Source organism: Myotis lucifugus, unplaced genomic scaffold, assembly GCF_000147115.1.
Source record: "Myotis lucifugus unplaced genomic scaffold, Myoluc2.0 scaffold_194, whole genome shotgun sequence".
NCBI classification, from domain to species: Eukaryota; Metazoa; Chordata; class Mammalia; order Chiroptera; family Vespertilionidae; genus Myotis; species Myotis lucifugus.
The window spans coordinates 318,772-346,499 of record NW_005871242.1 but is presented as its reverse complement, the minus strand read 5'-3'; the positions used below and the strand labels follow the sequence as shown (position 1 = coordinate 346,499).

Here is a 27,728-nt window from a genome sequence, read left to right as displayed (position 1 = left end):
GCTCCATTAGGAAGCCACTTTGTTTTCCTTTCTACAGTGAAGGACTTAATTTAAATATCATTAGCACACATACATTTGGTTTAACTTGACTGTACTATAAATGATCAACTATACTCTATTGATAATCAATATGATTCTGCTTTTTCCTGTATGAGAGGTTCTTGCTATATGCTGGGTTTTAAGTTGTGCAGTCTTCACACAGAGACTTGTTAAAATAAGTTCCTATATACAAATTTAAAAATTGTAGCAAGCTAAATAAAACTATTTTGTCATTGAAAATTATTTATACCAACTCAGAATATATATCATTTCCTGTGACTGAAAGAATCCTTTTAGGTATAGTATTTAACTAAATAGTATAAACATTATTTAATAAAATTATAGATCTTTAAATCTGCAAGGACCTCAGTGATCATACTTTCTCTACCAACGAGTAAACTGAGGCCTGGCGACATGAAGGGACTCTTCCAAGGTTGTGTAGTAGGCGGGTGGCTTTGCTTCAGCTTCACTCAGGTGTTTTGAATCTCAGTCCAGCACCCTTTCTATTCTACTCTTTCTTTAGTACTAGGTAGAAGGAAAGGAAGAAAAGATAGAAGAAGAGGAGGGTGCAATATTCTGTGGATTGATCTTAACTGTTAGGTTGTGAAATCCACTGGTTTTGAAGTCAGAAGGTCTAGAGCTTGGCTTCTATTCCTGTTTTGCCCTTGTTTTTGGTGTCTTGGGAAAATTGTTTAACCTTTGGCATCATTTTCTTCAAGTGAAAACTGTCTTTTCTGCATCATTTTATGTATCTGGCCTGATGGTTTGTTTTTGTTGTTGGGGAAATGAACCTTTAAATATTCTTATATAAAATGAAGTTTCTTTAAGTCTTTATTCCCCAGAGTTCAGATAATTTATAAACAGGTAACTATGTTTAATGATAAAATTATAGCCCCCTATAGCTGCCTAGAAGCTGTTATTCATTCCATCCTGCAGGCCTACAGGAGACCTGCTAAATGACCAAGTTGTGCTTCTCCTTATTCTTAGCTCCCAAAGCAAATTGTTGATTTTATCAAACATGGTTTTCACGTTATTAGAAATGTAGCAGAGGGGCTCCAGTAGCGCAATCGGTTAGCGCGCGGTACTTATAAGAAATGTAGCAGAAAGGTTGAAGATGACAGGGTTGGGGTGTAGTAGCCGCTAAGCAATGTTTACACTGTTTAAATGGTGTTTTATATCTTTAAAAACTTGATCCAAAGAAACAATAATACTATAGAAAGTATATCATATTATATATATATATATATATGAAGTAATATGTAAATGAGGTCAGGACTCCGTAATGGTCACGACCAGCTCAGGAGGAGGTGCTGGGCGAGGCCCCGAGCCTGAGAGAACAACACCCAGGTTTGCCCCAGAGTTTGAGAGATCAACACAGAGTGACGCCTGCTCTGAGCCTCCACAGCAAGGCTGGGGGCAGGCCCCCAGTGGACACACACACACACACACACACACACACAGGGGGCGCATGCTCTGAGCCTCCACGGTGCAGCTGGGGGCAGACTCCCAGCAGGCAGACAGACACACACACACACACACACACACACACACACACACACACACGGAGCACCTGCTCCAAATCTCCGTGACCAGACTGCAGCCAGGGAGCAGGCCTAAGCCATCAATAGGACATCCCCTGAGGGCTCCCGGACTGTGAGAGGGGGAAGGCTGGGCTGAGGGACCCCCACCCCCAGTGCACGAATTTCGTGTACGGGGCCTCTAGTTATTAATATAAATATATATCCTCTTTTGATTATTCATGAGAACCTATAAAGTATTCATACATTTTTTTTATTATACATGTCCTTTTATCGTTGAAAGAAATCACTATTAGAAGCCTGTACCATGCTTCCTCAAAGATCTCATTGGTCAGACAGTGTGACAGCTCCATGCCTAAACCATCAGTGGCCCAGGGAACTCTGCCATCATGACTACATGTGACCAGTTAGGAGTTACTCCTCCCCTCCACTTCCCTGGGGTCTGTCTAGGGCAGCCGTGGGCAAACTACGGCCCATTTGAAATGAATAAAACTAAAAAAAAAAAGACCGTACCCTTTTATGTAATGATGTTTACTTTGAATTTATATTAGTTCACACAAACATTCTATCCATGCTTTTGTTCCGGCCCTCTGGTCCAGTTTAAGAACCCATTGTGGCCCTCGAGTCAAAAAGTTTGCCCACCCCTGGTCTAGGGGCATGTGACCATTCTGAGGAAGGCTTTGGTTGAATCTGCAGATAGGCAGGGCTTTATCTGCTGTTTTCATGGCCTAGATGAGAGAGAAAATAAGGCAGTGCCAGCAGAAGTGGTCATTAAAGAATCCTGAGAGGGCATGGACCTGGAGTCAGCAGGGTTGGTTACCAACTGGCTTGAGAAGAGGCAGAAAGATAAGGAAGCCAGAGGAAGGCCAGATGCCTGTCCTGGTATCTTTAAATATATCCTGAAATATTTATCAGTAAATTTGAGTGAAACAACACTAGGTGTTAGACCGGTAGAGTCAGGCCAGACCTCAGTTCAGCAACCTCAGTACTTGAGTTTTGACAAGAAAGACTTCAGAGCCAAGACTCAGACTATAAGAGAAAGTTTATTTAGAAAGTCACAGAGGTAGAGGAAGTGAGCGAGAAGAAATGGGCTCAGTAAACAAGTTACAGAGGCAAAGAAGGGCCCTTGGAGCTTAGGACAGAGAGGCAAGGAAAATGGGCCCGGGGGCGGGGGTGGAGAACAGGGGGGAAGAAAGGTGCAGGCCTGCTCCATTAAGAGCCACCGAAGTGCCAAAGTAGTCATACTTTAACAGCCTATATAATAAATTAATGGACTTTATGGACCTTTTAAATTATATCTAATTAAATGATTAAATTAAGAAATCTGTTTTCAAAGGGAAACAGGAAGAGTTGCTGCATTACTATTTCATTCTTGTTTTTGAAAGGTACATTATGTTGCCCTGGCTGGTGTGGCTCGGTTGGGGGAGGGGGGGGGCAACCCATCAATGTTTCTCTCTCAATTGATCTCTCTCTCTCTCTCTCTCTCTCTCTCTCTCTCTGTCTCTCTCAAAAATCTATTTTTAAAATATACCTATGTTTAATATTAATATTAGAGCCCCAAAAGATGATTGTCAATTTTAGATATTATAACATATTCAGTGAAGTTAAAGTGAATCCTTCCAGTTCATTGAGCTATCCTGTTCTCAAATAATTCTTGCCCTTGAAAAACGATGCAGGGTTTGACTAAAGAAAAATTCTATCAAATGACTTTGCAAATGAAAAAGCCTCACACTGTCAAAAGTTTTCAAACATTTTACTGTTGATTAACTTGCCTATAGTGAAAATTTTATATTTGGGAATAAGTTCAAAAAGGTAACTATTCCCAATGGGCCTAGTAAAGAAAGGAAGAAATAAGAGCAGAAGCTATAGCTTGATTTTTCTTTTTTAAGGCCTCGTTGCAATATGTGCAATGTGTAATACTGGGAAGAACTATAATGAACTTTGGTTTAAATAATGGAAATAATTAAAAGCTTCACATATTGCATTGTTCCATCTTACCACACACCCATTCTGTATCTCAGTATGCCTATCCAAAAGATTCTTATGACTAATTTATCTTTCATACCATTTCAATTCCTTTTACTTTTTTCTTATTATACATTGCCCTGTAGTCCTTCCACTGCCTGAAATCTTTTCCAGGAATTATAAAAATCCTAGCAAAAATTTTCTGAGGAAACACTCTTCATATAGAGTAATTGATCAAGTGACTAGGAGATTAGTCAACTTACTAAATGTTTAAAGCTTCAGTTTTTACCACATATAATGAATTGTCACCATGGAAGCAATCTGAAGAACCAAATGTTGGGCCTTCTTGCTTACTTGTAAATAGGTGTATCAATTTGGGTAGCTAAATTGCTATAGTAAATGATCCCAAATTGTATAATGGCTCAAACACAGTTTGTTTGTTGCTTATCCAGTTGTGCAAGGCAGATGTTCTGGTGAGCAGGTTGCTTCCTTTTGTGCAGAAATAGAGCAGCTTCTTCCACTTTGGCTTCATCATCCCAGGGACATCATTTTTCTGTATCTGGTTTGTAATGGGGGAAAGAGCAGAGGGACCCTGGTTCTCTAAGAGGCACACGTCCCTTCTGCTCACCTTCCGCTGGTAGGCGTCCAGCTGCAAGTGGGGCTGAGCAGCAGTTTGGGATATCCCCAGCAACAACCCTGTGCCAAGGAGAAGAAGAGGGACTTGGGTTGACAAAAGGGTGTCTGTGTCACACCAGGTCACCTTTTCATCCGTTTCCTGATGAGCCTGCTTTATGGAGGTTTCTCCTTGGGTCTTCACATGCTTTCCCCCTTTGCAAGCCAGGAAAAAGCAATACAGCAAAGAAATGAATTTTTGGTTGCTTTTCAGAAGACAATTTGTTCAACATTTTTTTAAAAAGTATTAATTCTAGAAGAAACTGTAGAGATTATCTCATCCAACACTTATACTTTATAGATGAGGAAGGCAGGACCCCTTAAAAAATGGGACTTTTGCTGGAGGTTATTCAGGTCATCAGAGACAGAGCTTAAGACCTGGGGATTTTAAGATAAAGGAAGAGAGGGGGGTAGCTTGTTCCTTTTTTGGAACTCAATTTAAGGCATTTTAAAAATGTAGGAATACTCTAAGAAGACAGAATGTTTCCAGTCTAAATCTAATAGCGAAGAAGTGATGTTTTAGTACATCGTGGACCTCAGTTACTATAAGTAAAAGAAATATTTCTTCAGAGTGTTCTGTAAGCCACTCTTGTTAAATAGATTATCAAGGAGACAGGCTTCATATTTGAGAAAACGTTTTTCTGATGAGTCCTATCTCTTGTCAAGAACTTTTATTGTTGGCTAGAAAGGTAGTGGATAGTAGAAATACTGGAAATGCTCAAATCTTGTAAGCAGCTCTTTGTTTATCACTCTGCCCACTCTGCCTGTCATCCAGCACTGTAGCCACTGGACCCGAATGGCTGTTGAGCACTTGATACATGGCTAGTCCAAATTGAAATGCTCTGTGAGGTAAGATACATACCAGATGTCGAAGACTTAGTGTTGAAAAAGGGATGCAAAATATCCTACAAATTTTTATATTGATTACATGTTGAAATGATAATGTTTTAGATATATCAGGCTTATTTAGGTTAATTTTACCTGTTTTCTTTTTACTCATTGTAATTTTAAATTATATATGTGACTTTCATTATATTTCTATTGGATAGTACTGCCCTAAACTTGTCCCCAAAATTAATGATAGTATGATTTGTGTCTGAACACCTCTCCCTTGTCCTCGTCAGAATGAGCAAAAGTGGTAGAGCCAGGTTTCTTAGAACTAGCTCAATATACTTAAATATTTAGTCTTATTTAAACTTATGAGGAGTGATTGTGATACTATGTTATCGTAATGCAGTAAAACCTTGATCATTCTGGGGGGAAATTATCATCAGTACCTGAGGTAAGTGATGTTTTAAAAGAAATGCACTTCGCTTTGCTCCTAGGAATGTATACTAACATAAGCAAAGCAAAGTGCTGCTTAGTAAAATAGGTCACACAAAGTAATAGAAAGAGCACAGCTTTTAGGATCCTGGTAGATTCAGCACTAAATTCAAGTCCTTATTTTAGCTGAACAACTTTAGGCAATATAGCCAACTTCTCTGAAACACATCTGTAAAATGAGATGAATACTATCTACCTAATAAATATTGTTTGTCATAAAGATTAAAGAATTAAGTGAAGTGATAATGTAAGTGAAGTTTCTGGCATATGTAAAGTTTCCTGAGCAGTTTACTCTGTGTCAAAGATTAATTTATAGGAAGTTCTTCAGGGATTAGTCTCCAGATCATACCAGGGAGGTTGGGGTGGAGAACGGTGGAGGAGAGAGGAAAAGAAGTTGGACGGTGATGGAGTATCAACAAAGACCTCAGCTGACCTTAGTGGAGCTCTGAACCAGAGGTGGCTCTTCAAATCTGTCCTGCTGTGGGTGGAGGAGCCAGGCAGCCATTGACTCATCATCAGGTGCAGATGATCCCTCCCTTGGAACAGTGAACTTGGGCCAGGCAGCTTTCCTCAGCTCAGGGCAGTGCAGAGGAGGCTGACAGGTGAGGCTGGGTGTGCCCCTCCTTGCTGAAGGGGCATCTGGGCAGCCCAGCAGGGTCCACGCAGGAATGTTCATTATCCTCTCCTCCTCTTACAAAGCTTGCCTTACCATGGGACAATATGCTATGTGTTGTCTGAAGTTAGCAGAATTAATTTGACTATTTGAACTGTTTCCTGTTACAAACACTGACATTTTTAAACTCATCTCTGGAAGCATACGTGTTGTTTTTCTAGAGCATAGTCCTGGGGGAAGAACTGCCAGCTCATAAGGAAGACAAATTCAACTTTATAAGATAATGGGAAATTGTTTTTCCAGAGTGTTTGTACAGAGGAGGTGCAAAACAGGTGGGATGGACCCCAGGAAATTTTAATGATGATGGTTATATTCTACTTCAAATATCGGCGGTTTGAAGGGTGGTTGTTTTTTTAATATATTTTATTTTTATTTTTATTGATTTCAGAGCAGAAGGGAGGGGGGAGATAGAAACATCAATGATGAGAGAGAATCAATGATTGGCTGCCTTTTTTTTTTACTTTATTGATTAAGGTATTACATATGTGTCTTTATCCCCCCACCGCCCCACTCATGCCCTCACCCCCCTGTTGTTTGTGTCCATTGGTTTGGCTTATATGCATGTATACACGTCCTTTGGTTGATCTCTCCCCCTTACCCTCCCCCTTCCCTAGTTCCCCTCTGAGGTTTGACAGTCTGATCAATGCTTCTCTGTCTCTGGATCTGTTTTTGTTCATCAGTTTATGTTGTTCAATATATTCCATAAATGAGTGAGATCACGCCCCCTACTGGGCATTGAGCCTGCAACCTGGGCATGTGCCCTTGACCAGAATTGAACTTGGGACCCTTCAATCCACAGGCTGCTGCTCTATCCACTGAGCCAAACCGGCTAGGGCAGGGTGTTTATTTTTTTATGTTTAGTATCTTGCATAAACATATGTATTATATTGTGTGTAACAATTATTACATAATAAAAATGCTCCATAAGAGGGAATAGAAGGAAGTTGCCCCTAGTTCCATGAAATCCTTCAGGGGTCTTCTAAAGTACATGGAAGTAATTATTTGTTTCTAAAGTATCTGGTACCTTCTGCAGTTGTTTATAACGTATTATGACAGGAGACATGAAAGATGCTGCTAACCTGTTACTCTTATACCTCACGCCTGCACTTTCCTGTCTGCAGGGCTCATTGGAGCTGCCAGGTATCAATGACTTGTGTCTGCAGCATCCTCTCAGAGATATTAGGGTTTAATTTGCATTGTCAGCCTTCACCTAATCAGCCCCCGTTGTGATCTCGGGATCACTGTAACCTTAGCTCTCATCAGGCCTTTGTTTCTGCTGTTCTTTTTTTTTTTTTTTTTTTTAATCTTTTTTTTTTTTTAATATATTTTATTGATTTTTTACAGAGAGGAAGGGAGAGAGATAGAGAGTTAGAAACATCGATGAGAGAGAAACATCGATCAGCTGCCTCCTGCACATCTCCTACTGGGGATGTGCCCGCAACCAAGGTACATGCCCTTGACCGGAATCGAACCCGGGACCTTTCAGTCCGCAAGCCGACGCTCTATCCACTGAGCCAAACCGGTTTCGGCATCTGCTGTTCTTTGTAAAGAGGCTTTTTCCTTCTGCTAGAGATCTGTCTTCTCAGATAGTTCAGTCCCCAGAGAATTGGAGAATTGCACTGCCTCGCTCTGGTCCCTTCTTCATGCGATTCTTCTTAGATTCTCTGTTTCCACATTCTAGTTTCTCCTACATAAAAATGTGTATTGGATTGTTTTTAATATCTAAGAGGTAATATTTTAAGGGAATGCTATAATTTTCTACCACATACTTGGCCTCTAGATCACTTGAAAACCATTTTGTTTATCAGAATAATTTTTTAATTTTTCTTATTTTTCGATTATAGTTGACATTCAATATGTGGGGCAAAAGTAGGTTACACTTGTGAAAAACAGAGTTTATTCTTGTATTATTTATTAATTATTGTATTATTTTTCATAGGAACAACTGTAAACCTACTTTTGCCCCACCCTGTATATTAGTTTCAGGTGTATAACTGAGTGACTAGACATTTATATAACTTAGGAAGTGATCACATAGTTATCACAATATTATTGACTATATTCCATATGTTGTACTTTACATCCTCTTGACTTTTTATATATGGCAATTTGTTCATCTTAGTCCCGTCCCCTTTTTCACCCATCCCCCAATCCCCTCCCATCTGGCAGCCATCAATTTGTTCTCTGTATCCATGAGTCTGTTTCTGTATTGTTTGCTTATTTTTTTTTTAGATTCTACATATATGTGAAACCATGTAACATTTGTCTTTCTCTGTCTGACTTATTTCTCTTAGCATAACACCCTTTAGGTCCATCCATGGTGTCACAGATGGCAAGATTTCATTCTTTTTTTACTGCTGAATAATATTCCAGTGTATATATGCACCACATCTTCTTTATCTATTTCTTAATTGATGGACACTTAGATTGCTTCCACATCTTGGCTATTTAAAATAATAATTTTAATTAGGTAAGAAGTGAAAAAAGCTTTCATCTGGAGAAGTCACCTTACTTTTAAATTAATTAATTTGAGTTCTGTTGAATGTTTTCTCCAGAGACTTGGGGAGCAAGTAGTGGTGGGAACAGATGAGCAGAGTTGGCTGGCAGGGGTTGGGGTGGGTGAGAGTGGTGGGTAGGTGTTTAAGGTACAGGAATAGGAATGTTTTGTTGATGAGTATTTGCTGTTTAGTGGCTTGGACATTGGTAGGTACCAGGATCTTCTTCATCTTTGTTACTGAAGTAAAGCTCTGGCTTCACCTACTTTATCGTTTGTCTCAAACTCGGACAGCAGTATATGCAGATCTCAAACTCACAAGACTTTCAGAGCATCAGCGTCTAGCTTTACTACCCAGTTACCACAAATATGCCACTTACATATCAGGTGTTATATGAAGTGCTTCATCTTTGTTTCCTCTCCACCATCTCCCATAATGTCATTTGTAGTAGCCAGGATTCTTGACTACAAAAAAAAAAAAAAGAAAGAAAGAAAAAGAAGGAAACTGACTCTCAATAACTTAAGGGTAAAAGCCATATATTGGAAGGTTATTAGGTAGCTCACGAGGTGGATGGGGAGGCTGTTTGAGAATCACAAGAGGAAGATGAGTTCCAACTAAGGAAGGCTGACCTCAGAGGAAAATGCCAAGTTGCTTCCATGGGAAAGATGTGGTCATGACAGCAGCTGCCGCCACTATTACAACAGGGATGCTCTGTCACTGACTGCGTCTTCATGTCACTCTCTTGGGAGCATCACGGGGCCAAGCTTAGGTCACACGGGTTTGCTCCTAGCCTACAGGACAGGGCCCAGCCTAGGTCCTATTCATCCCCAACCTCTGGCACACAGTGGGGGTTTCTGCTAAAGTAGGAAGTTGTTCCTGTGAGTAGCCTCAAGTCCACAAATGTTCAGTGAGTCAGATTTCTCCCTTTTTCATAGAGATTTTGAGAATTTAAGTAACTTATCCCACTTGATACATCCAGTCAGTGATGGAACCAGATGTGAACACAGGTCAGTTCCTCACCATGGCACTTTCCCACCGCCTTTAGTGCTATTAACCTTGTAGAAGCCACAGTTGGGGTCTTAGCCACATTGAAATTTAGATGAGGCAGAAAGTGTTAAATAGAAATCTGTTGTCTTATTTTGTTTGAAGGTTGCACATTTCCAGCTGGTCTGGTTCCATAGAAACCCTGCAGGTGTTGATAAGGACTCATTTGGGAGTGGCAGTACTGTAACCAGCTGGTTGAAGGAAATGAATTTGAAACAGCCCTGTATCCTCCAAACTTTGAAAAGTCTGGCTCAGTTTGATCATCTGATGCCCATGTATAGTGTAGCCTTTAGCTATTTCACAGAAGACTAGACTCCTGAATTTTCTCCAGGATTTTTCTAAACCTTTCGGTTTACTTGAAAGTGAGCTGATGCCAGCCCAAACTCCCGACTGGACCATCTACCCCCGGATATGACCTGGAGCCCCAGGCACAGTGTTGATATTAAAGGGATTTAAATTGTTCCTAACTCTCTGTTTCTTTTCTTTGATTGGAATTCTGGGGAGACCTTGCTGATTGAAAAGATAAAATAACATCCATGTAGTACCATCTCTTTGGTTTACTGTCTTTTTGAGAATGAAAGCCAAGGATAAGTTTGGAAACAGAAAATTCCCCCAAATTAACAAGTTTTGCAGCTTCTTGTGGAACTGTACAGCCACTGATATTACTGTTGTGTTACAATTGCTGTTGTTCCCTCTCTTTCATGTTCATCCTTCAGTCCCATCTCAGCCTCACATCTTACTTTCCTCGGGGAAGCCTTCCTGCACTTAAGCCCAAGTCAGAACCTGCTGGAAACCTTGAGTACCTTGTGCTACTGCTCATAGCAGGGGCACAGGTCCTGTTTCACCGTTGCTGTGGGATTATTTGATTATTTACTAATTAATGATTATTTGATTAAGGTCTATCTCAATATAAGCTCAGTGGGAGCAGTAGTCTGTTTGGTTTTGTTTATTCTATTTCTAGCGCCTAACAGAGTAAATGAGGGAAATCACAAGGGTGAACAGGATTAAACAGGTGTTTTGTCCTCTGCACTCTGCAGCTTACAGTTACTTGTACGTGGCACCAATGGTGACCATTTTTTGGTGAAATTACATATGACTTGAAATTATTAAGGACTGATGGAAACTGGTAAGAAAGGGATGCAAACTACCAAGTGAACTAAGCAAAGAAATGGAAAATGAAATTGTGTGGTTTTAGATGACTTTCTGATAAATGAAAGTGAGACAGCAACATGCGGCATGCTCTCTGCCACATTTGGGAGAAGGGGTAATGCAGTAGAGTCATGTATTTTGATTGGCAGTGTTTCTTCCTTGGATAATAATTTCTCTTTGGTGTGAAGCTCCTCAAGGGCAGCCATCTCTGACCATGGCGCAGAGCCTGGCATGCCTTAGGCACTCAGGGAATGTTTGTCGAATTGACACTAAATGTTATAAAGAGATTATTGAATTGAGTGGGCTTATGGAACAGAATACTTTCTTGGCACTTATCCCATCTGTAATTATTAGTGTACTTACTGGAAGAACAGCTTTTGGGTCCCTGGAATGATACAATTTCTGTGTTTGCATTTTGTATGTATTTGGGGGTAGAATGCAGAGTACCTTCTTGTGGCACAGAGAGAAGAATTTATAGTGTCTCAGGTATACATGACAGGTTTTTCTACCCCTCCAGAAAGACTAATAGTTACAAGATAAGGTTCTGTGTGTTGTTTTTTCCATGTGACAGTTTGGAAAGGTGTGAGCTGAATGTGATAGTGTCGGTTATAAAGAATTGTCTTATGAACGCTCGCACACAGGTGCAGTCTTCCTTCTATATTTTCCTGTACTTCTAAAGAGCAATCTAACACATGACCCTTGCCTAAACGTCTTACATGACTGGCTTTGGTTTATGAAGGGAAAATGATGTTTTCTCAAGTTTGGGACTATTTCACGCTTACAGGGTATGTTTTTTCCCCTCAAGAATGTTATTTAATTTTGAATGTAAGAAGGTTCTATTTAAAGATTTCTTCCCCATCCTGTTGCTTTGTATGTTGGAGGAACAGATGGCACCAAAGCATGTGATAGTACAGGCAGGATTGAGGGCTGGTAGAGTGAGGTGACGTAGCCTCATAGGCAGAACATGTCATAGGGATTTTGACTTCCAGCTGCCAATGACTGGAGACAGTGATTGTTCATTAAAATCAGGCTTAGTTTACATTCTGGATAATGATTTATGAACCAAGGAAACCCATAGCCCCACTGCTGGACAGAACTTTTCACTTTTATGTCCAGAGGAGATGGATAAAGAGAAGGATTATCAGACCTTTACAGAAAGGGTCTGTGGACAAAAGGGAGGGGCTGTGAAATGTGCTCATTAGGCTGAGATCGGAGGATAAGGAGACCAGAGAGCAGATCCAGTGTCTAATCTGGGAGAAATTATCTGAGTCCAATTTCAGAAAATAGTCTGTGAGGCGTGTCCAATCCATTAAAGTGGTAGATTGATGACACGTGGCAACAGGGTTGCAGTTCAGATTCCTTAACACAGATGTCAGCCAGGGGAGCCTGCATGAGGCTCATGTGGATGGACCACCTGGGGATCGGGATGGAGTCCCAGGGTCTGAGCACGAAATGCATGTAGGCTGCCACCATCTGCGGGGGTTCAGCACGAGTCCCAGACTAGAAAAGTGTCAGCTGGGAAAGCCTGGAAGAAGACAGGAAAAGTAAAACAGGGAGTAAGTTTTTATCTAACTTATCTATTTATTTTTTTATTGATTGATTTGTTTTAGAGAGAGAGGAAGTGGGGGGGGAGAGAGAGAGAAACATTGATCTGTTGTTCCATTTATTTTTGCATTCATTGGTTGACTTTTGTATGTGCCCTGACTGGGGATCAAACCTGTAACCCTGAAGCATCGGGGTGTTGCTCCAACCAACTGAGCTACCCAGCCAGGGCACATTTATCTGGTTTTAATACTTAAAGCCATTCAGTGTTTCTGTGTTCTCTCACTGACTACAGTAGACATCGTTCTCTGGGAAGTTAACTAATGTTGCTGTCACCTTGCTGTATGGAAAGCAATAGCACCCAGAGAACGAAGGGATGCATACCTCGCTCCTGCCATGTCTGGGTCAGGAAGCTGCCACACATTCTTCCGGACCCTGTGACCAGTTCCTGAGCTAAGGGGAGACTGGATTATTTTAGTCTCCTTTCTGCAGTTGTTATATGAGTGGCCGGCCTCCATTTCACTTCGGGAGTCAGTCTCTTCATATTGAATTTTCCATTTCAAGGTAACCATTCCAAGACTTATTGCAGTCGGAAAAGATGTGTGGCCGTGGACTGTTTAACCTTCAAGAAGCAAAGAACATAGGAGAACAGCATCTATCGGAAATTAGGAAACCTGGACACAAGTCCATTCTGTCACTTATTAGTCATGAGGTCATGTTTCTAGGTCTCGGGGAATCTTCATCCATAAAATGAAGAAATTTAAGCAATTATTTCTGAGGACACTTCTAACTCTACCGATGAGATTAAGTGCAAATGAACTATCTAGACAAGAAATCACTCATTAGTGCCTTTGTGACAGTAGCATCAGCTTCTAGGAGACGTTGGGCCATGTGACAGTCATTGCCAGAAAGCCCCAGTGAGCGCCTGACTCCGACTTCCAGGTCAGCGTTCTGTCACTTCCCTTTGTTTCATTCAAACCAGTGTGATCTAAAGAACGAGGGAGAGCCATGCAATCCTTTTAAGTTAAGTGAATATTCCATCCACCATTCTGTTCTGAAAATAAACTGAAGCTGATTTCCTCCCCTGACCTCCCACCTCTCCCCTCCCCTAGCCCTTCTATGTAGGTGTTCATTGTACCTCTGGACAATTGGTATTTAGAATTCATTACCACCGTGGCTTTTCTCCAGTCTTCAAAGTGTTTTCTGTTTAATGGTTCCATGACATTTTCTGAGAGGAAGGAAGCATCTGCCTGGATACCATTGATATTCTCCTGTCTTTCTCATCTGCAAGTCTTCAGCTCACTGATATCCTGAAGGCAATCACTGTTATAATTATGGCAATTGAATTCCCTGTCCTTTCTACCTCCAACCCCCAACTGAACGCGAGCTGCCTGAAGTTAGAGGCCTTATCCTGTGGGTGTTGTATATATCCCCAGCACTAATCCCTTGCAGGCACACACACAATGTATTACATTGAGCTAATTTCTCCGGACCTTGCCCTGTGGGTAGGTTTGGAGAGTTTTTCTATTCACTGGGACACTTTTTAAAAGCCTGTTAGGGTTTATGGACTAAAATGTGTCCTCAGTCAGAGAAAGCATCAGAAAGAGATGTCTTCCAGTTAATTAATTTGCATAATGAAATTCTCCTACAATTTCAATTGGATGTGGAAGTCACCTTTATTTTCTGCTGAAGTTTCCATGGACAGTTATTTCTGTACTTTCAACAGCTGCTGCGCTCCAGGAGGCCTGTCTGTGTTTCCCAGCAAGCAGGCTCTCTGCACAGGCTGGCCAGCAGCTAAGCACAGTCATCCCGCTCAGAGCAGGAGGGGCCGGACGGGCCACCCAGTGGGCCTTTGAAGTGTTTTTTTCATTTCAAATCTAGTTGCAAACCCCATATGTACCTAACACCACGACTGTGGGCGATGTGAAATAAAAGGAGGAAAATAAGAGTTGTTCGGAGAACAATTAGAAAACCAAATGTTATTTAAGATGTGATATATTGAAGGCATCATCACTGCATCCTTAGTTAGGATAGCAAAAGACTGTAAACTAGGGATCCAATAATAAGACCCTGATAACATGTTGCATTTACACACTGGAATACTACATGCAGCTACTAAGGAGAGTGAGGTAGCTTTATGTGTGCTCATGAGGGGAAAGTAGCAAGAAACAAAGAAGCTATGTCATTTATGGCCCATAAGAAGGAGAAGCACACTCACTCCCCCAGAGCACATGGCTGGATTATCTCTGGAAGGTGCATAGGAAATTGGCAAGAGTGCTTGTTTCTGGGCAGAGGGACTGGGAAGCTGGTGTGGGAAGAAAACTTAAATTTCACTGCATACTCTCTTGTACCGTTGTGTGTGAACTTTATTTTTCAAAAAAAAATAAGTTGAAAATTTTTTTAAGTTTAATGACATGAAATCCAGTAGAGAAGGGAAGGAAGCTGACTACCTTCGAGGAGTGTGTTTATTCCTCAGATAGCGCTTGAGGTCCTGCTCCTGCCGGATACTGCTGTAGGCTCAGAGACGCAGGTGAAGTCCGACAGCAGTGAGTGCTGCACAGACTGGGAGGTAGCAGTAGTGATGGAGAAGGATGGGGGGAGGGTGTAGGCTCTTTCAGGAAGGGTGACTGGAGAAGGTCCCTCAGAAAAGGTAACCTTTGAACTGAGCCTCGAATGATGAGCAGCCAGCTATGTGGAGGATCAGGGCGGAGCTACAGAGTTCCAGGTGGGAGGATAGCAGACGGGAGTCATAAAGAAAGCTCCAGAAAGGACCTGAGCTTGTGTTTCTTGTGCGGATTGAGTGGACGCTATAGTCCAGTGTACTAACCTGGGCTGAAGCAACTGGCCTGGCTGACGAGACAGCGCCAGCGCCATTGGAAAATGGTGAGAATTATGTGTAAGTCATTGGGATAAAGCCAGAGCAGCACAGGCCCTGAGGCCTGGGGGTCCTGCCCTCTTCTTGACACTCCTCTTGACATACTCAGATAAGGTAGAGGCATCATCTGTGGCTCATTCTTAGACGACTAGAGGCATTGCAGCTGTGGGCTTGCTCCGTCCAGGTGCAAATTTGATTGGAACAGAGAGAGGGGGGGAAGGTGGAGGAAGGCTTATCTCCCTGACCTGCAATAAGGTTCATTTCTGGTTTTAAAAGGAAAGGGCAATGCAAACAGCCATTGTATGTGGAAGACAGTGTGGTTTGTGGGGTGGCTTACAGTGAGGATCTGAATGCTGATCTGTCGTCACCTCCTCAGCTGACTTGTCCTCTGCAGTGGGGGCCGTAATATCGCTCACCCCCTCGCCAAACTGCCGTGCTATCACAGTGAGAGAGCGGGTTACTTCTGTAAAGCAGGTTAAACAGGTGGCAGTGTTTTATTAGTAATGACATTACCGAGGAATAATGCCAATTGGGCAGTCTTTGGGCAAAGAAATCATAGAGTGAGTTGTCAATAGGGTCTGCAACTTTAAGTGAAGTGATATATAACCAAATCAGTTTTACCATGGGCCAGTTCACATAAACATGAGATAAATTCCTATGGCATCTCATCAACATTACGATGAAATGTTGTATTGGGGTAAAGATAGCATATTTCTGCTAAACTCTCCAGAAATTGAATTGTGTATCGGATTCCATTCTGCGCATGCCAGCACATGGTTTTTATTCTTTTTGTGAACCCTTTTGGTGGAGAAAGGAAATTAAGTTCATTAGGAGACATATTCTAGTTTCTCATTTTGGTGACTGGCAAGTGACCCAGAGATGTGTTTCTTTTAAATCAGTGCTCTGTGTTTATAGCCACGTGGGGATGGCTTCTCCCATGTCTTTTGCATAATCCTCTTTACGTTTCTATCTGACTCTGCCGTTAGCTCCTTCAAGGATTTTACCGCAGACTTACTTGTGTTAAATGGAGCTATTTGCCTACAGGATCATCATATGTTTAAGTTAGAACTATGCATATTCTAAATGATCAGTTTTATCATAATGTTATAGTTACACCATTCTTTATGTTATATGCTTTGTAAAGTATAAAGTCGCTAGGATAATTTTTTAAGTTTACTTTAAAGGGCAGTTACTCGGTTGCTTCAAATTACCTGTCAAGAGAGGAAAATGTACCTCAAAATAGCTAAATGTCATAGACTCTAAACTCAGTGCATTCTTAAAGAAGAGGAGACCCCCAAGATCTTCCAAAACCTATTATCTTTCATTATTTTAGACCAAATTCTACCAGTTAATGTCTTTGTTTTGCTTATGGCAGAATTGAAGCATCAAGTACTTAAACGAGATGGAAAGTGAAGAAGCCTAGAGGAGGGTGGGGGGAAGCCGTGATGTGAGGGTGAAACAAAACCAAGTCCACACACCGCCTTGCCCGGCCCATCCACAGGAGGAGACAGCCCCGCATGCCTTAGAGTGCTCAGGACTCAGCCATGTGCTACGCAAAACTTGTGATCCCGAGTCATCAAAGAAAAGTCCAGATTTGAGGGGTGGGATTGGCACACACTTCCCAGATGAACATGTTACAAACTCTTTTTAGGTGTTATTTATGCAGTCACTAAACCCTCCTTTATCTGGAGGCTTTCCTGGCTGACCCTCTCTACCTGGGGATGTTGGGTAAGTGAGGCATTGCAATCCGGAGTATCATGCCCCAAGCTAACTTCATGTGTCAGGAGCTGAAATTGTCTGGGCTCTTAATAATCTCCAATTTGTAATTCTCCCTCAGAAGGTTACCGTGTTCTTGTGCCCTGGCAGCATGTATAGCCCTTGGGAACGCTCCTTGCTCCTTATTGATCGCGTTAGCTTTATTGGTCTCCCCCTAAGCCAGTTGTAAAGTTAACGTGCTAACCAACCAGTCTTCTTTTTAACTTTTCAGTATGTCAGGGAGGCAGCGGAACATTTTTATTCTTGACTTCTCCTACAAGCTGACATAATTCCTGTTTAAATATCTGGCTGTAGTAGTCTAAGGTTCTAAGAAACGTTTAATTCAGAAATCTATACAGTTTGAATTACCGTTAAACAATGTACGGCCTGGATCAAGAAAGGGGAAAATAAATGGTCATTGAGATGCCTTTGTGGCTACTATCCATTTACCAGCCTGTAATTGATGGAGCCTTTTGATGTCCAGCCGTATTTTTTTTCCTTTTTGGAAATTTATCACTGCTCCCGCCCACAAGGTGCCTTACAGATTACTTGAGACTTTTATTTGTGGTATCTCTGTTTTGTTGTTGACATTAATGAGCTTGCTGCACAATATCACCAGAGAAATAGTGTTGCTATTTGTAATGTTAATGAATTGCTTGCCTGGCCAGTTGCCATTTGTTCCAGTGTGTGAATATGGGGTGTCTGTGTGTGTGTGTGTGTGAGTGAGTGTGTGAGAAAGAGAGCCGAGTAGCAGGGGTGGGATTGCATTTTTTTCCCTCTTCGCAGCCAGTGACGTGAGCTGTGCCTGGAACAATCAGACTGGCTGCAAACTGGGTAGTTGAAGATGCTGGGGGAGGCAGCCTGGTGTGCGTTCGGCTAACGCGATCGCAGCGCTCCGAGCTGCTCAGGCACCACCCGGCAGAGCTCCTCCAGCATCAGAGCCTTGCAGCGTTTGGAAAGTGCCTTTTTATTTCTCCAAGCCCCTTCCCCAGTCAGCCTCCGAAATGATTGGCGTGAACAGTGTTCAGAGTGCCAGCAAGGTGCGGGTGAGGACCTCAGGTTCCGTGAAATACTCCCGGGAGGATTCTATCCGGCGGCAGTCCCACCGGTCAAAGTCTATGAAAATTTCCAACTCCTCAGAGTTTTCTGCTAAGGAGACCAAGGTAAAGAAATACCATGTTAAACCATGCAGACAATTGTATGTTCGGATAACAGAATTCAATGCAGTCCTTGCCAGTGTCTGATGTTCAGTGACAGCCTGAGAAAGTCAGGTGTATAAAATGGCTCTAAGATAGTCGGTGAGATGAGGAGGGAGGGGGTATGTGAACTCCAGATGGAGGGATTGCTGTGGCCTGGGTCAGTTTTGTAAAGAGCCAGTTTGTGGAAGGGAAGGCTGAAGCAGTGCTCAGAATGAGATGGTCATGGGAAAGTGTTGGATGGCACATTGATCTTGCTTTTAGTCTCAGAAAGGTTGTCAAATGATTTGTCAGCGCCATGTATTTTTAGAACATCGGGGATACAGAGACATCCTCTAGGATTTTATGGTTCAGGGAGTTCCCCTTGCTTCCCCTCCTGCGCTCGCCCCAGTATGTGGAGCTGATATACAGTGACCTGGTCCTGTTACACCCCTGTTCAGAGCCTCGACCTCAGGTGTATGTCATTGGGAAGGGTTTCTTCTTTCATGATCCTTACATGTATGTGTGCTGATGCTGAGCTGCTGCCGTTAGTCACTGGGTTTTGTGGGGGTTTTTTAGCCTGTCTGTAGGATAATAGACACTCTGTTCATATGAAATGTGAAGGAAGTGATTACGTAGTGAAATGGGCATTTACTACATGCATATTCTTGAGCGTCTTCCCACCACCATCTGTGTGAGCCGGGTACTCAGAAACACTCCCACTCCACAGGTTTAAAAATGGAATAATAGAATCATAGGATCACAGAACTCTGGCGGAGACGGAGACGATTATGATGGAGGTTCGGAGGTTTGGTGATGTACAGAAAAAGCCTCGGGAGGTGGAGCTCAGTGTCATTTCAGTCTTCCCGGGGTTCTATATCCAGACCCACTGAGTGACACATGGCTTTTACCTTCCCAGTCCCGGCTGTGCCATTTACATTATTAAAAGACTTTGGTAATGACATGTGCCCCTCAGAATATTGGGGGGGAGGGGGAGTGGGGAAGGGGACAAAATACCCGAGTGTGACTTTAAGAAACATGTTGGCTTCCTATCCACCCCCTTAGATTATGACACAGTGGGATCCAACCCCATCAATCATTAGCAGACTTTCTAGCTGGAATGTCTTCAGCTGTAGCTCTTCCCTCCTTAGTATTTTGTAAAAGCTGTAGCTTCAGGGAGAAACGTGTCCTCACAGCCCTGTTCCTGTGACCTGCATGGGGATGTGCTGGTTGTTACTGAAACTGTTCCAAGACCTCCTATGGTGTGGTGACCGGTGTCTCCCGCTGAGATGGACCTGGGTGGCTTATTCTCTTGTTAAATAACCAGATGTAGGTAGGCATGGTTCTCAATGTGCCTCTAAAATTGGCTTCTATGCAGAGGGCTGAGAAGCATCTTGAGGTTTTGTTTATGTGGACTATACCCCAGTATGCAGTCAGAGGCTTTGGGGAATTTAACAGACCATTGCCCACTATCACCAATCCCGAAGAAATCTAAGCATCATAATGTTAGGTTACTCGCCCAGAATCATGGCTGTGTACTTTAATGTTGGGATCTAGCATGGATGCAAGATGAGAAGTCCCTGCCGACTCCTCTGTTACACAGAACAGGTTCTTTTCTGATATGCATCCAGGCAGGAGAAAGCCAAGCCTTTTTTGGGCATATTGCAAACATTGCTAGGAGTCAACAGTATAAAAGACTCCTGGTAGAATTGTGGTTAATAGGTCATCACATGGTATGTTGGAGATTATAGTCAAATTATTTTTAAATTATATTTTTGAGGCATATATGGTCTCTATAAGTTCTGGAATGTGTGTTGAAGAATATCTCCAAGTTCCCAATATCTCACAAGAGATATTTTTATAAGATTATGTAGTCTTTTAAAATTGAACACCGGAAGTAGCTAATAGAAACCCATTAGACTAGAAATTAGATAAATTGAACTTAATCTTTTACTGGCATTTTTGTTCCCTAAATGAAGTAAACTGAAAAACACTATAGGCTTGTGCCCTGAAGGTAGTGAACTGAATTCTGTTATAGATATGTATCAACACATATTCCTGTCCACAGGGTACACATTTTATCCAGAGGTTAATTATCAGAATTCCCACTCACCTTACTTAGTCCTAGTAGTACTTTTTTTAGCACTTAAATCGGTATTCCTGCTAATCATGTAAATAACACTTTTTTGATTATCTGACACTTCATTCAAAATGCATGTCTAGTCTAATGATTAGAAGTAATTACCCCTCATCTCCCCCTGCCCCCAAAGAAGGGGATGGGTCCATTAACTTGTGATATGCTCCTGGGGTTTAATGTTGTCTCTCTGGAACGCTGGCTCCTTCTAGAATAGGCATAATAATTGTTGCCTCTTGTCAGAGTTGGAGTTAGAACATGTTTTGTATTCCTTGAAAGTTTTCATTTTTTGCATTTCTAACTTCTGTTTTATTGTTCATTAAAAGCTATTGATTTGTTTGCATATCGATTCATCGTACTCCTCACTATCTGATTTATTCTTTTGTTGTTGTTTTTCATTTGAAGCAAGTGTTAAAGGACTTCTGAAAGGATTGATACTCTTGCCTTTGATTTTAGCAAAATATCTTAAAAACTTTCCTTGTTCTCATTTTAAATTCAGAAAACTGACTTTTCTGATCCTTTGTGGATTATATTGAATATTATTTAAACTACTGAAACACAGTCGATATGTTGTTTTCTTTTCAATTTAATTCTTGTGTAGCCTTTTTATTTTTTCTTTAAGGTATTTTAAATCCTTTTAAGACCTCTGGATAGAGTGTGGCTTTGTTCTTTTCTAGATAACATTCTTTACATCAAATTCTGAAGCAGGACATAAATGTCAAGATGTTTTAGAAGAATATTTATGCATTTGTAGAGAATGCATGTCTGACTTTGATGTAAGTTATTCATCAGTTGAAGGGTCTGATCTTGGAAGAGTTACGAGTGAGGCTCCTGACCATCAGGGGGCAGTGCAGACCTTCTTGCTGCCAGGTTCCCCCCCCCCCCTCACCCCCCACCCGTTGCTGTTCCTTTGACAGAAGTAACATTTTGGAATCAATCTCTTAAAAGGTGAATACTCCAGAATTTGGTATGTGTATTATAAGAAGATGGTGATTAAGCCTCAATTCTGTCAAACACTTCCGCACTTCTCCTCAAATACGAATTATTTTTAATTTGAGTAAGTCAACTATACGTTGAAACTTAAATCAGCAAAAGTTCATGTTGATAATATTCCCTTTTCCTTCCCTGTCTCTTGCCAAACTACATTATACATTGTACACTGGGGAAATCTCAACTCCTTGTTTTTGTTTCTTTATGTCGTAATGGGTGACCATGACATGCATGGTTGAATCCTTGAGGAATTTTTTTAGGAATAGTATGAGACTAGAGATTACACCAAGAATTTTCTAATTGATTATCGTCTGGATTCAGAATGAACGATTTAAAGCTATTATTCAAATAAATCAAGTTCTTCCACAGTGAAATTTCAGAGTGAATCCCCTGGTACTCCTTTAGGTGCTGCAAGATAAAAATGTGGCTGTTTGCTCCTGTGCCCTGGAGCTGCGGCCTGGTGATCTAGCCTGGGTTTTGCTCACTAATTGGCAACAGGCACCTAGATGAGTCACTTTTCCCTGAGACTCATCCATAAAATGCAGGGGTTGACAAAACGGTATCTTTGTTCTGAGCAATGTTAATTTTAGAAATTTTGTGGGGATTATTTCTTCTGTGTACTGGTAAGAAACCCAAAGACTGAGCTAGATTCGGGGAAGGTGAATTGTATATGTACATTGAATGACCCTCTTCCTGTGCTGGATGTTAACCATAAACATGTTAAAGGATGGAGGGCCTAGTTCATTGCTCTGCCAAACGTGTTGCCATTGTGTTGAAAGGAACCATGGACTTGACCGTCTCCATCCTGCACAGCCTTTGCTGTTATTTCTTTAGCATCGTTAGGTAAATATTAATCATCCCCCACCCCGAATCAACCTATACACAAAGGGACCTTAAGAAATCATTACAGTGCCCTTTTGCAGCCGGAAGTTTTCCAGGAGAGGCTTGCAGGTTGCTGTTTCCTTCCTTGATCCCTTCTGTCCTTTAGACTAAGTCTAGACTCTAGAGCCTGGGAGGGAGATTCAGGTCCAATGGATCATTTATATCTGCCTATTCAAAAATGGATACGTCATCTAATATGGGGGAAATCCATAGTGTTAATGTGAAAATTTTCCTGCAGATGCCTTTTTATGTATTTTTTATTCTTAAATTGAAGCAAAACATCTGTTAACCTCATAAATTCTCCCGTTAGCTGGATCCTTTCAGAAGGACAGTAGATTTAAACTATTGGGCTCCCAACATCAAGAACTCCTCTGTACTAGTTATAAGCCTGGCACGTGAGAGAAGCAGGAGGAGGTGTCTTTCACAAAGTAAATCTGGTGATGCAAAGCTAAAACAATTATCTCCCGAACTCTAATTTTCTTTTAGTAATTCTACTGTCTTCCCCCTGGAGTTACTTCTTGTGTTCCAAGATGTTGTTGACTAGAAAAACAGATTGGACTAGGCATTCCATCACCAAAGGGATTATTTAGGAAAAAGGAAAGATTGCGATTCGGTGCATGCAGCATGGCGAACCACGTGCGCACACTGAACCAGACACAGATGGAGGAGGAAGTTAAGGGGAGCGGCTGTTAACAACCATAGAGTTCTGTTGTAAACAGGGTTCTCCCTGTAGGTTCTCACACTGACTTAGAGGTCCTCCCATAAGACCTAGCTCCTCCCACAGACCCTCTGATTGATTGATTATGTCCAGGTTAAAATCTCTGCCATGATTTAATCAAAGTTATGCTTTCCCCTCGGTGTGATGCTGCTAGACTAACACATTTTTATGTTTTCATATAATCTTTACCCCACAGAGGTCTTAAAAAGAGACCTCGCCCCTTGTGGAAGCTAGCTCGACAGACTACATCATTATCAATAGCTGTTAACCCTCTTCAGACTTAAGTCAGCCTTGCCCCAAAATAGAGTGCTATGGTTTTTTTCACTGCCTTTGGTTTTATTTTTAAATTATGAAGTTAACAAAATGATGCTGGCTTTTGTTGTTAGGTTTCTGAATATCTCAGATCCTGCCAGTATTTTCTTGTAAATTAATACCTTAAAAAAAAGGATATACAAATAATTATTTAGGACATTGAGCAAACTGTGCTCCTGATGAGATGACACTTGTTGACCCTTGAATGTAATTAAAAGCAGATCTTCACCACACACTACTTACCGGTTTCTACTCGATGAAAGTGCCAGTGGTGTGTGCCTGGTTTCAGTGCCTCTAAAATAACTCCCAGTGTCAGTACTGCATTTTTGATGTGCTACACCCATGCCTTTCTAGTTGAACACATTCTCCCAGGGATGGTGTCCTAAAGCAAGTGTTTCTGAGCTCCCACACAGTGTGTGAACATTGTCAAGAAAATCCTGGTCCACACTGTCATTCCTGGCAAGCTCTTATAATACCCTTATGAGAATCAAGGAGAGGAAGGAAGAAAAATCTGTGAAGTATTGTTACAATGACAGGTAAGGGAAAAAAGAATACTTGGATTTTTTGTTGTTGTTGCAGATCCTGGGGGATTAGTAGTATTCTGACACCAGAAGTTAACCTTCAGGAGCTCTTGTGTGGAAATACACACAGTGACCAGGCTGCCTGCATTTTCCAGGATGTGCCTTTCCTTTTTGCAGTCTGTTTTTAGACCATACCTGCTTGCCTGGTTTAGAATTTGGGGGGTTGCATTCAGTTTATGGACTAATAGGAGATTTTTGGAGATTTTTATTTTTATTTTATTTACTCATCTCTAGTGATGCAGAAACCATAAATAGCTGGGTAAGGTGGCTCCTCAGTATTTATCATGGGAGTTACTCTTCTACCTTTGATTATAGTTAAGATTTTGAGCATTATCGTATCCTTTATGTAGATTACTTTTCATTGCATTTTAAAAATCCATTCTACCACATCTGATGGTTCAACATTTAGTGTATTGTCTGTGTACACAGATCATCTGATTTTTTCAGTGGAATGTGTTTTTCTAGGTAGATTACTTAGAATGCTTCATGTCAAAATTTTTAAGAAAGTACTGGCTGAGGCCCTCTCTTCATAGCCTGACTCATTTTGTGGCAGGACTCTGATTGTAGCCTGCGGTTAAATGTTAGAATGTGAGATAGTACCCCAGGCAGCTGGACACCTCAGTGTCCGTGTCATCACCAGATTCAAATCTGAGGAGCCAGGGTTTTGTGTGATTCCGCTACGGGCACGCCTCATTTTATTGCGCTTCGCTTCGTTGTGCTTCACAAGTGTTAAGTTTTTTAGAAATTGAAAGCAAGACCTTCCACTAGCAAAAAGATTACAACTTGCTTTATTGTGGTGGAACCGTACCCACAGCATCTCAGAGGTAAGCAGGTAACTCAACCAAGCCAGGAGCCCAGCTGCTCCGGAGAGGGGAGTTCCTTTCTACCAGCTTTTCCCTGGAGCTCCCTTCTAACCCAGCATCAGTGCACTGAAGGGTTGGGTCTAGTTAACTAACTAGACGTGCTGGGCAGACAGAGACAGAAAAGTGCTTGGAGAGGAAGGCTTTTCACTGTCAGAAGGATGATGCAGCACCAACGGTGCTGATTTCAACAGTTCTCTTCTGCAAAACACTTTTTAAAAAACAGATATTAGAGAAAGGCTCTTCAGAACACTTTTGTTATGATTGGGCAGTGTTTTTAGGGATTTTTGTATGCCTCATCTCCTTGCTAGGATCTCTGAGACCATAAGTAAGTGGTATTTATATGCTGCAAAGCATAACTCAAAGTTGAAGGTAGCAGTATGCTTTTATCTCTGTGCCTACGCAAACACCACTAAAGTGACAGTAGAACTCAGGGGACAAGATAGGATGCCTTCAAGATGTCAACAAACACATAGATTTATTAGCTGTTTTAGCACCCCAGAGAAGCTGAAGCCCAAGTGTCTGCAGACCTCGAAGCCAAGGAAAGAATGGGCTGATTCCCCCAACACATGAAAGGCCTAGGAATTGGAGGCACTGGCCACCTCTGAGGGCGGTGGGTCAAAACACGAAGGTCCCTTTAAAGCTTTTAGAATTAGTAACTGGACCCTCCAGATGGCCTCCTCTACTTTCTCCCAGGGATCGTATTCCCCACATCTGCAACTCCTCTCTGGGGAGATGAACCCATTAACTTTTGATTTAACAAATCAGGCTCAGTCAAGGCCAGTAGTAAAAATCCCACATTGAAAGTAGCAGGTTTACGTGAAGCGTACACGTTTAACAGTAGGCATTCTCTTCCCTCTGTGTCCCCCCATGTACCTTTTCTCAGTTACTAGAAGAAGAGAAGGCACGTTATCCACACAGGAAATGTGCTAGTTAGAGGCAGAGGGGGTCACCAGGATGCCGGTGAAGGTAAGCCCTAGGACAACAGCTGAGCGGGAAATAGCAGAAGAGAGCATTCCAGGATGCTCCCAACAGTGCCCTGAAAGAGTAATGGTGTGACGGCCTGGAAGGAGAGGTTTCCAGTTCTGTTGGAGATTGTGGAGATTAATTAGAGGTAGGTTCTGAGAAAATGAAGGACACAACAAAATGAGGCGATGATCAACTCCAGGGAAAACAAAAAGTTCATAAAAAACCAAAGTTAGCATAATGCACACATAGCTCAGGAGTGATTTATATCTACAGTCATAATAACATAGGTACTGATGTGCCTCCAGATTGTGATTGTGATATGACTTGAGTAGAAGGACTAGGTGTGGAGAGAGTGAGTGTGTGTGTGTTAAGAGATCTAAGTGCTATTTTTCCAGAGTTTCATGTTGCAAATCAATAGTTCATACTGAAATAGAAAAACCCAAAAGGAATTGAAAGAGGTTACCTCTGCCCTGGCCAATGTTGCTCAGTGGTTGGAGCATCGTCCGTATACCAAAAAGTGGCAGGTTTGATTCCCAGACAGGGTACATACCCAGGTTGAGGGTTCAATCCCCGGCTGAGCACATACAGGAGGCAGCCAATCGATGTTTCTCTCTCACATCGATGTTTCCCTCTCTCTCTCTCTAAAAAAGAAATCGCTAAAAAACATATCCTCCGGTGAGAACTTTAAAAAAATTTAGAAAGGTTACCTCTGGGCAGCAAGAATCAGAGGTAAATCAAGAAATTATTATGTTCATTCTGAGCCTTTTAGTAATGTTTTATTATAAAATGTTATGTATGTATTGCCTTGGTAAGAAATTAAAATGAATAGCAAGGAAAATAGCATACATAGGTACATATGAAACTGGAATGACTAGACCAGGGGTGGGCAAACTTTTTACTCGAGGGCCACAATGGGTTCTTAAACTGGACCGGAGGGCTGGAACAAAAGCATGGATGGAGTGTTTGTGTGAACTAATATAAATTCAAAGTAAACATCATTACATAAAAGGGTACGGTCTTTTTTTTTTTTTTTTAGTTTTATTCATTTCAAACGGGCTGGATCCGGCCCGAGGGCCGTAGTTTGCCCACGGCTGGACTAGACTGATTTGTGTATCTTAATTAACTTTATGTTTAGCAAATACCAAATAACAGAGATGTCTTTTTAAAATTACATCTTTCCAAACACTGTATTCTAGCAGTTATGGGACTAGCCTGTGTTCTGCTGCCAGTCACTGTCAAAGTTTCAGGCTGTAGTGAAAATGTTAGTGTAAACTGGTCCTTTGTTGGGGAAGTCTTTTATTTCGAGATTGTTTTCATTACTTATTCTTATGGAATGATAGCGATAGTAGATAGCATTTGTTTTGTTTAAATTTATTTTCTCACTTGACAAAATGAAAAGCTGACAATTCTATGTGCATTCCCAAAGCCTCTTTGGAAAATTTTCCATTTTATGACATCCAAAAGCCTGGTAGCCACTGGATTAGATTATTTAATTTGGCTGCATCGATTGCTTTAGATAAAATCTATTTCCATTTGGTTTGTCTTCATTGCTCTGCCTGATGCATGGAAATGACAAAACAAATGCGGTGCCTGGAGATCTCTCAAAATGTCAAACCCCCCAGGGGTCGTTTCTACCAGCCATCTATAAAAAGACCTCCGCATGCCGCCCAGCAAACAGATTCTAACTGAGGACATGGAGTTTATCATCCTGTCGCCCTAATCATTAAATATAATTGATCAATTTTCTCGAGTATTTAAAAAATACTGCACACAATTTACAAGGTCACTTTGATTTTATGTTTTCCTTATGTTGTAAAATTGTGAAGAATCCTTTATTATGGCACATGCCTGCCACATCCTAACAAGTCAGGTTCACCAACAAGAAGGTCTAACAGCAGATTATGGCAAGTACAATCCAGAATCTTCTTTGAAAATATTGGTTATTGTTATATTTTTCAAAAGCCAGGCTTAGCTGTCCAATGTTTTTTGTTTTTGGGGGTTTTTTTGCGGTGTGTTTTTTATCCTCACCCGAGGATA

The 27,728-nt window shown here is 41.5% G+C and overlaps 1 protein-coding gene across 3 annotated transcripts in view; it reads left to right on the top strand.

Annotated features, from left to right (window-relative positions):
* The window catches only part of PSD3 (pleckstrin and Sec7 domain containing 3), a 414,114-nt gene that overhangs the window by 286,802 nt on the left and 99,584 nt on the right, over window positions 1–27,728 (top strand). The window lies entirely within an intron of this gene.